This window comes from Neopsephotus bourkii, unplaced genomic scaffold (genome assembly GCF_033783945.1).
Source record: "Neopsephotus bourkii isolate Nb327-2 ecotype Australia unplaced genomic scaffold, CSIRO-AGI_Nbou_v1 NB_196, whole genome shotgun sequence".
NCBI lineage: Eukaryota > Metazoa > Chordata > Aves > Psittaciformes > Psittacidae > Neopsephotus > Neopsephotus bourkii.
In genome coordinates, this window is record NW_026900709.1 from 4,360,798 (window position 1) to 4,370,865 (window position 10,068).

The following is a 10,068-nucleotide window of genomic DNA, read 5'->3' on the forward strand; positions in this document are numbered from 1 at the left end:
GTGCCCTGCTTAATTTATGTCTTTACTGACATTTCCCTATTTGGCTTTGTCAAGTGTCTCTTCTGGAATCTGAATAACACTACAGCAGACAACTGCTAATATATTCTACTCTGTGCAAAAACCTCTTCTTGTTCCACTCTTGAGGTTTCAGATTGGAGATTTTCTAAGATGAGAGCACCAAGTTTTAAAGTAATGTATATATGTTACTGTGTATATCACTACACCCATGCATATAGATTTATATACGCATATAAACACAGAGTCATGTGTTATTAATGTTCTTGTGGTTGTGAATGCTTGATGATTCAGGAAGGCTTAATATGACCTTATAAAAAACATTTATTGGTGCATGGTAAAGTACAAGCTCCCCTTGCAACTCATTTATTTGATAGTTAACAAATTTGAGTTTCCCAGACACAGAGGGGAATTAGTGAGGTTTAACTGTACTTTGATTTTTGGTTGTTTAAAGATTTCCCTCATTAATGTCTTCATTATAAGCATCAGATGGTCTTCAAAGTTAGCTTCTGTAACATGGCACTGAGAGCAACTGAATCTGATCACTGGAGCCAAAGATCCTAGACTTCCTACACATCTTCAGCGTGTATCTACTGCTTTGAAGCATAGGTACCTGCAATTGTGTGGCTTTCACTGAAAGGTATATAACAAATCTGATGGGGTTTTTAATATTATGGGCTCAGTTTCCTTCGGGGGGATTTACAGTGTTGATCTCAGCAGAGTTTATGCAATATTGGACAGAAATGAGAAGTATCCTGACTCGGAGATTCAGCTGTCAAATGCTCTGAAAGCTGTTCTGCTGGGTGTGGGTACCACTGCTGGAACTTTGTGCTAGGAACTATGCAATCTTTAGTCAGCCTTTTTTTGTAGCTACACCATGATCTAGAGCTTGCTCAGTTGCTGTGTAAACTCATGAGTGGGTTGGCATTGTAGTAGGAAGTCTTTTTTTGAGGTCAAAACATTACAGTGTACTCTAGAATAGCCCCTGGCTAAAGCCATTTCAAATGAGAGTATGAATGAGATTTACAGCAAAAGTCTTTTCTTTATACACCAATGAAGGGTGAGAGCCTCATTCTGCCTGCCTGTGTGAGCTTGGCTGTTGATCTGCATAGCAGCAGGATCTGGGGTTCCTTGCAAGGTAAGGGCTTTGAAGCTCTTTAAGCTGTTGAATGCACATGTTTGTCCACAGAAAAGGGGGTAATTGTATGTCTGACAGAATAGTCTCAGTGTCAAGAACCATGATGTGTGACAGAGATGAAAGACGGGAGAAAGGGAAAATGGAGACAGGCCCGTAAAAGAGTGACCACAAAGTCTCTTTTGAGTAAACATCTTACGATGATATGGTGCTTCCTATCAGAACGGTGAAACTTCAACCTCTGCCTCTTCAGGAAATGATTTCCATTCATATCCCAGCATTTGATTGTGCTAATGGGACCTCTTTGTATGGAATAGCTGCTTCTGGAGAGCAGGATATGTTGTCACAGGCACAAGGCATAAGAAGAACCAATTTATGCTACCAGAGCAAAGAGTTAAGCTCTGGATTACAATGACAGGGACACTGTTTACTGAAGAAAAACACACAAATGAGGAAACTCGAACTTTAAGTACATCTGGCACTTATCCCTCGGTTTAGAGAATATCTGAAGCATCTCTCACTTCAGAAATCTCAAGAGACCAATTCAGAACTTCTCCAAGATGGTATTTTTCAGTGGGCTTCCATCCACTTCTCACCATTCTTTGGGACAGAAGGGTGTTCTTCTTTTTGTTGAGTAGCAATCAAGCTTTAAAATTCCTAATTCAGAACAGTAAAAAATAAGTGGCCACCAAAGTAAGAATGCTACTGACAGCTCTGTGGCCATTGGAGAACATGTCTGTATTCTGCACATTCTGCAAATGTTGTAGCTGAGAAAGATGGACCCCCTTTTTCAGCCCTATCTATCAAGCTGTTACCTGTTATGTAAAGGTAAAGACAGCACAGTTTAATATCTGGGAGGTTTTAGATAGGCTTGTCCTTCTAAAAAGCCATGATATCAGTTGCCATTATTAGTGGAAATCTTATCTTTTGCACAAGAAAAGCCACAGGGTTTAAGCTTATACTGAAATCCTGCAAGTATTCTCTGTGAACTCCTGAAGGGTAATACTCTCAACTGTCTTATAACTAAAATCTCCTGTGCTTGGTGGATGCAAGAAGGACAAACTGGTTACAGAGATCTTACAAAAATAGCTTGTCTTCCCCGTAAACCGTTAGGCAGTCCAGTATCATCTTTAAATCATAAAATACACATACGTGCTTGTAGATTCTATGCATTGCTTACACATCTTATGCTACAACTAATATGCCTTAGTTATTTGATGTTATGTGACTCCTTATTCTTGCATTCAATGCCACCAATATCACACTGTTAAAGATTAACTTGGCAACTATTTTGATAAACACACCCTGACTTCATTAACCTCTTGCAAGGACACTTGATGTTAAAATATGCCATTATTTAGTTCTAAGCATAACATGGGATGCACTTCATGCTTTATTGCTCTTAATGCTCTATTAGGAGATATAATTCACTCTCTCTTATAGTAAATGAAATCATTATATATTTATTTGACTCTTGGGCCTGAGGTCCAGGTACTCTGCTGTTTATTATAGAAGCTAACAAAATGTCTTGGTAGGCCTTTAAAACCTTAATTGCTTTCTGTTTAGAGATGGCCATTAGCCATTGCTGCTGAAAATGCTAAAATACCAACAATACTTCCATACTCCCAGGAGACCAAAGCTGGGCAGTTCCCTGTGTTTCTTTCTAATATTCAGAAGAGGCCCCCTCTCCCATAGTATGTTCTCGTGAATAATTGGTCTCAGCTGCCCAGTTTGGCCTCTTAATGATTTCAAAGGTTTTATGATTTAATAAGAGAAATTAATAAGATAAGCTTAATACCAGTTTCAGCCTAGGGCTTTCTTTTCCTCACCGTGCACCAGTAGTGAAGATGATTGCTTTTCTAGCAGTGATATTCTTCCTAGGCATCTGTTGTAGGGAGTGCTGTAGAGTTTATCGCTGTGCTCTGGATTCCTCTTATTTGTCTAGGGACTTTGGGTTTTGTGGGGTTTTTGTTTTGTTTTGTTTTTCTTTTGGTTCTTGCAAGACCTTAGCTCTAGGCTAAAGCCATATTAAAAAGAAAGGGAAATTACTGGGGTCCTGTCTCTCAAAGTAATTTTACTTTATTAATATTTGGTGCTGATGGAATTCCAAGCAACTTATTATTTGGTCAGTTGAGGGGAAGAAGGAAGAGGTAAAGAAGAGGCACCAGCTGTCAGATGAAGAGCATTTCCAAAAATCCTTAGACCAACTTAAAGGAATAGGCAATGTAGACAAGAACAGTAATTCCCAGGTGTTGTTCTTTGATCTTTCCTGAGATGTTTCCTATGAGAAGAGTTTGCAAGAAATTATTCTGCTGTCAGTTGTCAAAACTGGATCTGAACAATGAAATGGAGAGGGAAAACTCTCATCTTGCTGCTTATCTGTATCTTTTTCTTTTTCCTGCAACTCTTGTGATTCGGCTGTGTCAAGAAGGATCTTGCTTTGAAATCATTAGATAAATCAGATTCAAATCATGCTGATAGTTCTGTAACATACCTAAATCTTTCTCTTCCCTTGCCCTCTTCTTCAAAGGGAAATGTCCTGAATTAGAATAATAGCCTTTTGCTTAAACTGGAATAATAATACACAGACCTATTTCTTTTCAGTGTAGTTGTGAGATGCTATCTCTGGACTGGAACACCAGTTCCACTACCTGATATGTGACTGCAGCACACAAACAATAGATGTTTTTATGAATCTAATTCCATGATTGTTCCTTTTATCTTCTAGTATTTAATGATGGGAAAGCTTTTATTCTTTCATGCATATGCTACAATGTTTGCAGGTCACTGATGTGAAACAGAGTGAAACTTCCAGTGATGTAGTACATTGGTGTGTCTGGATTCTTCCAGGAATATGCATGTTTTCTGGGTATTATTCTACAGGTAAGAAATCAGGGCATTACACCTGCCTTCTTTGTTCACCCATTTCCCAGTGTATTACCATATAACACAGCACAGGCCAAAGTAACCCAGGCTGATCAGGAGCCAGTGGCCAACCTCTGCTATGGGTATGGACTTTCAGAGGAGCTCCCCAGTCCCTGCTAGCAGCAGTGATGTGTGTGAAAGCAGAGATTGCTGCCAGTTCTGGGCAGGTTGACAGCTACATCGGTGACAAACAGAAATCTCAGAGTGCCACTTCAGGTACAAACCTTGCTTAGGGAACAATTCTCAGCATACTGAGCTCACAAACCATTCAAGATTGAGACAGTAGAAATAACTTGTACACCTCCAGCTCCCATTGCCAAGAAGGATTCCAGCTTTCTGAGGAACTCTCAGAACTGATCCAGATCCAGATCTGGGCAAGCAGAGAAGGTGAATGGTGTTGGCAGCCAGGCAGAGAGCCAGCGAGCTGTTCTCTTGCAGGCTTGCACGGCTGCACAGAGCAGAACGTCTCCCTCTACCACTTAGTAAATTCATGACATCACCAGCTGTTACCAGGGAAACACAGAAATTACCGATTTGGATCTTGGCAGCTAGGTGTGTAGAGGAAATATCTTGCTCTTTTGTGGGTCAAAAAGGAAAGCTGAAACAAATTCCAGGACAGCTTTGAATTGGAACGAAGTAGGGGTAGGTTAATAATGCCAAACCAAACAATTATAGCTGCTGAAGTGCCAGTGTGGTCCCCATTATGTCATTTACAGAAAACAAACATGGGAGATCAAGTGCAGGACTTCTAACTCCATGAAGCTTAAACATATCCTTCAGACATCAGACTGTTACCACTGACTTACAACTTCAGTTCTGACCAGTGGGTTTAACAAGTTGATTTTAGAGGTGTGCTATCTTCTGAGCAGTGATTTTTCAGAAAGTGCTAATGCTTGCTGCTTCTTGAGGAAGAGTTTACTTGCGTTTCACAGCAAAGGAAGTATGTAGCGTTGAGTTTTGATAGAATTGTGTGCAAATACCGTTGTTGTTGTGATGAAATATGTGCTTTTTATAGCTTTTAAAAATGTGCAGGGTTTGTGAGAACTGAGGACTTTAGGAATGTATTTTATGGCTTTGAAGTGCTTGGGATTTTTGAAGTTACAGAAATCACGTTTTTGTCATTTAGTAACATTACCTGATATTTTATTTATGTTGCATGTTTAAATGAAAACACTGCCTTTTAAATGGATTATTATTAAAGTATTGGATAGTTGAGAGACAGCTAATATTAGCTCTTGCACAGTCCTGTTTGATTTCCTTCACATTGCACAAGATTTATAGGTTTGGTACATGAGTTATGACAAATGCATGCATCTTCCCTGCAAAGGCAGATGGAACAAAGTTGAGTGAATACTCAAGCTGAGCTCAGGTGTGGAATTGTAACAGCTACCCCATTTGTGCCTGCAAGGCTTTGGGCTGTGTGTGGCTGTACTTCCACCTGGAGATCCCAAGTCAGAAAGGCAGAGGTTGTTATGCTCACCAGATGTGGGAGAGATCTGAGACAATCTGTATGGAGTGTTAAAGAACTAAGGACTCGCCCTATTTGTCTGTGTCTCCACTAAGGAGCAAAATTCTGCATTAAAAGTCCCCATGCTGCTAGTCTGATGTCAAATGTATCCATGATGAAGGTTCTTACATGGACACTGAGCAGCATTTCTAACACTGCTCTATAACTCTCGTAAACAGCACAGGAACATGTTTAATCTGATTTGTGTTCTCCATATTAAAACCCAGACAAGTTCTGCTTGCCAAACAATCAGTCTGTCTTTCCCCCATTCTGTTGGTGGCCTTGGATCCTGGGATTTCTCTGCCACAAGAGAGCAGTTTGCATACCGTCTGGGTCTTGTTATCTGGGGCATGGTTCAGTGTTCCCTGTTGTGCGTTGTTTCAGTGGGATAATGACCAAGGAAACTGCTGAGCCATGGACGGATTGCAGGGATATGTCATGAGAAAGCCGCCCAGAGTTGTCTGCCCACATGCTGTGATGCTGGCTTACATTTCCAAAGCAGAGCTGCAGACAGAGGAGACCGTAAGTGCTCCAAAGGACTTAGCTATCTATGCAAGCTCCTTTTTTTATCCTTTGCACTAAGTCACTTTGAAAGGCTCCTTTTTTGGTTCTCTTTAGTTAGACTGCTGGTTCCTTTTGCTCGTGTGCCCCGTCACAGCCCTGAGACTTGTGACTGGGGCTACAACAGCTATTGGATCTGTTGTCATGTTTTTTCTCTCTGGAATGGTGGAAATGGCATCCTTCCCCACTTTTCTTTAAGGATATGGAAGATGCTTCTGAAGAGGAAGTAATTTACTTCTTGGGAAGAGTCACATACAACCAGGATGGGTCCTCCATGCAGACTTCCAGCTTGGAGGTATGCTCTGGAATTCCCGTGGGGAGGAGGACGTTTTCATTTGTGTGTTGAATTCATGGTGTTTGCAATCCTTGCCATGGTTTTAGAACTAGTTGCACTCCTGTGGCCTGCACATCCATCCCAAGTACACTCTCCAAATGTCTGAATGCTGGTTTCTCTGGAGCTACTCTGAAGTACCCAGAAGGGATCAGAAGGAAATACTGTGTCACTGCATGAGCCCCACACAAGCCTTCAGGAAAATAAATGGTTATGTCAAGTGTGCATTAATCAGACCAATGTATGGCATCTCTTATTTAATATACATTGGCACTTGTAATTGTAAATTACTACAGGACACTTTCACATTTGTGCTGATGTTCTTATATGTGGTGAGGTGGAAAAGGAGGGGCAGTTTAATGGGGTGTACAGGGACAGGAAGAAAAAGAGCTCCTATCTGATGTTCTCTTCACCATAACCATGTTGACTCCTGGATTCAGAGAAAGGGAGAGTGAAGGGAACTCAGTGAAGAATATCCTTATACGCTAAACTAATTGTCTTTCTTGTGTTTTCATCTTCCTTTTTCTCAGGAGACAAATGGAAAGAATTTTCCACACCAAAACCTGAGTCATTCATCCTACACATGTATTTATTGAATTGAACTGGTTGGAGCCCTGTCCCCTGAAAGAATGCAGCTGTGAAGAGCCATAAAATAGATCATTGCATCTGGTAACTGCATTAATGTGAGCTGGTAACAGAAACGGATGCAGAGTGATTCTTTCTAGTCCTGCATTGCACTGTGATGGGAAGGATGATAAAGAAAATTTCTGCTGTGCTGATTGTCATTATGATAGATGAAAGCCCCTCTAAAGAAGATAATTTCTTGTCTCTTTCTTGACCTTCACACACATGTTGAGTCTTAGCTGCTGACTAAAGGTGGCAATAAAGATAATCAAATGTTTAAAGGCCCTAATTAAAATCTAATAGCAACATGAAGGGAAGCTGAGGTCTGTTCTTTTTGTACTAGCTCATCACTAATGGAATTGGTACCACATTTTTCCTGTTAAACAGCTAATTCTGCAGTAGGGCTGAAAAAAGGATCTGGGTTGACTTTCACGCTCCAGTGGACTTACCATTACAAAGAAAACCTTCCTACTATCTTCATTAGGAAGAGAGGGACATGGTGTGAGAGACAACTCATCTTCAGCTCCGTGTTGAGGGATTTGGCGGCCTGCAGCTAGAGATACATTCGGAAATGGGATGCACTGTCTGAGACCTGGCACTGGCCAGTTTTGATTTACTACACTCCCCAAAAGAGACTTTGCCAAAAAAGGAGAAAAATTCATCACCTATTAGAGCGTATCTTGGCTGTACTATGCAAGCAATTTAGTAGCCTCTGTATATGAGTACTGGCAGTCTTTGAGACAAAAGAAGTAGGGTTGCTTTGTGTGCACTGAAGAAGTTTTGCTTTTGACCTCACTGGAGCCATGATTCTTCACCAGATCCATAACCTGAAGGTCTAAAGTGCCCATAAAAGGGCTACTGCAAATCTGTAAAGTCATAATCATCACAGTCCTCAGTTGACCTGACAACCAACACCACTCCTGCTTAGGATCTAGCCTTGCAAACCTGTAACCCTCTGTGTGTGCCACAGTCAGTACTCACTCGTGAGACTGCTTTGTCCCCACCTTTTATTTTACTGGAACTTTTTTGACGATAAAGACCATCTTTTTTAGGAAAAAATAAAGAAGTGTTTGAAGGCAAATTATCCTCCTGGGAACTTGGTGCTCCAGTGTTTGGGCTTTAAACATTCTGGGACATGCTGATTTTGTTTAATAGCTACAGCCCTTGCTGGAATGTTTTTAAATTGTGTAAACATTCCTACTAGTTTTATGGGTTTATAAACTGGGTTTTTTTTTATGTGGGTACAAATTCAAGTTGACAGTGTACTTTCCAAGCTTCCATTAAATAGGGACAACTTGCTATTGATAGAGGAACATCTCTGAAATAACTTTATGATGTCTTGCAATGGAAGACTTTTCATTAACTTTGGTTAGAAAAACAACCTGCCATGTGTTTGTACGGCTTTTACCAGTTCTTACTGTGCCCTAATGTCTGTGAGACTCCTGCTGGTGGGAAGTGAAAAAGTCCAAGGATAATTGAAAGGAGAAAGGAATGTATTTTAATTGTACACTGTGTTTGCCAGTGACTGTTATCATGCAGCCATCAAAGTGCTTTGAAACTTCGCACTTAAAGGTAGCAGTATGATGGTGCATTCCTTACATACACTGTTTTACCTCTCTTCAAGTGTGTCAGCGCTGCTTTAAAAGATCACTATAGAAAACCTCTGCAACTACACCGTCTGGTTTCAGCTTACCTTAATTTAGTGTCAGCCAAGCTCCTATAGTCCACATGATTAAAAGGGACAGAGGTATACCTGCCACATTTTGGGGATTTAAGCCTACATTTTCCCCCTGTAAATTTTGACCTTATCAAAATAAACTTCTCCAACTTCCCCTGAAACTGGAAGATAAAGCAAATATTTGCTACTATTATTGGAAATTAGTGGATGTTTGTGACTGTTGTTAAACCTCCTGACTGGAGTAGTTTCCTGTTGAGGAACGTTGTGCTTGTGTTACTCCCCATGGTGGGGTTCTCTAGCTTGCCCCATGCTGAGCCTGCTTCTTGAAGGCTCTAAAGAGGGAGCAGGGACAGCTTCCATCCCTTCTGCTGAGTAGCTCCATGAGGAAAGAGAATGTACTGTCCATAAAGAATCGTGTAACCATTGTCTGATGGTGTGCTTGACTCTGGGACTGAAGGGAGTTGGGGTGGGTACTGGTGTGTGCCATGTATACTTGTTTCCTCTGTTCCCAGAAGTGACTCAGCCTTGGGAACAGCTCCTTAGTGAGCTGGTTGGGAGGCTTGATGAGCTGCTGAATTCCTCCTTGTCTAGTTTCCCCTATCCAGCTTGCCTCAGATTGTCACTGAGCTTTATTGTTTCTACACACACACACCACGTTTAAAACCATACAGATGACACTTCTCACACTGCAAATGCAGTTACACACTGCTCATGCTTTGCAGCTGGTTGAGCACCAATGAAACAAATTAACTCGGTAACTGAGCTGGGAAAGTGCACGGAAATACAGTTTCTAATGCTTTCTTACAGATATTCCCATTGGACCATGCGAAGAACTCTTCCCATCTACACTGTGAAAGAAACACCAGAATATAACTTTTCTTTTTTTTTTTTTTTTTTAAAAAAGCCTTTTAAAATTAAAACCTTTGAGAACTTAAATTAAATGCACTGTGAGAAAAACGTGCCCTTCGCTTATGACTATTGACTTGAGGTTTATACGTTATTGCCAAGTCCTGGAATGAATAAAGCTTTAATGTTGAAATCAGGAACAATTGTTTTGTGCATTTTTTCATGCTGAGGCAATAAGAAAATATATGCTTAGATTCCATGTAGTATATACTGGAAAGGAGGGGTTTGGATTGCAAGCAGTGAAGCTGACTTGTTTAGAACTTCCAGTCCCCTTAGGAGACATTTTCCAATAGGTCCCTTGAAAATTCAGGAATTTTCCAGGATCGTGGGGAATGAGCATAAAGAGAGAAAAATCTTCTTAAACCTACATTTTGGTTGGAAACCTG

General features: G+C 40.7%; 1 long non-coding RNA gene across 1 annotated transcript; it reads left to right on the forward strand.

Annotated features, from left to right (window-relative positions):
• The first annotated feature begins 846 nt into the window (after positions 1–846).
• Positions 847–9,825, forward strand: LOC133225100 (uncharacterized). Its single transcript, XR_009729024.1, has 3 exons — positions 847–1,153; positions 3,934–4,717; positions 7,005–9,825. It is a non-coding gene; the product is annotated as an uncharacterized LOC133225100 (long non-coding RNA).
• Positions 9,826–10,068: the final 243 nt, after the last annotated feature.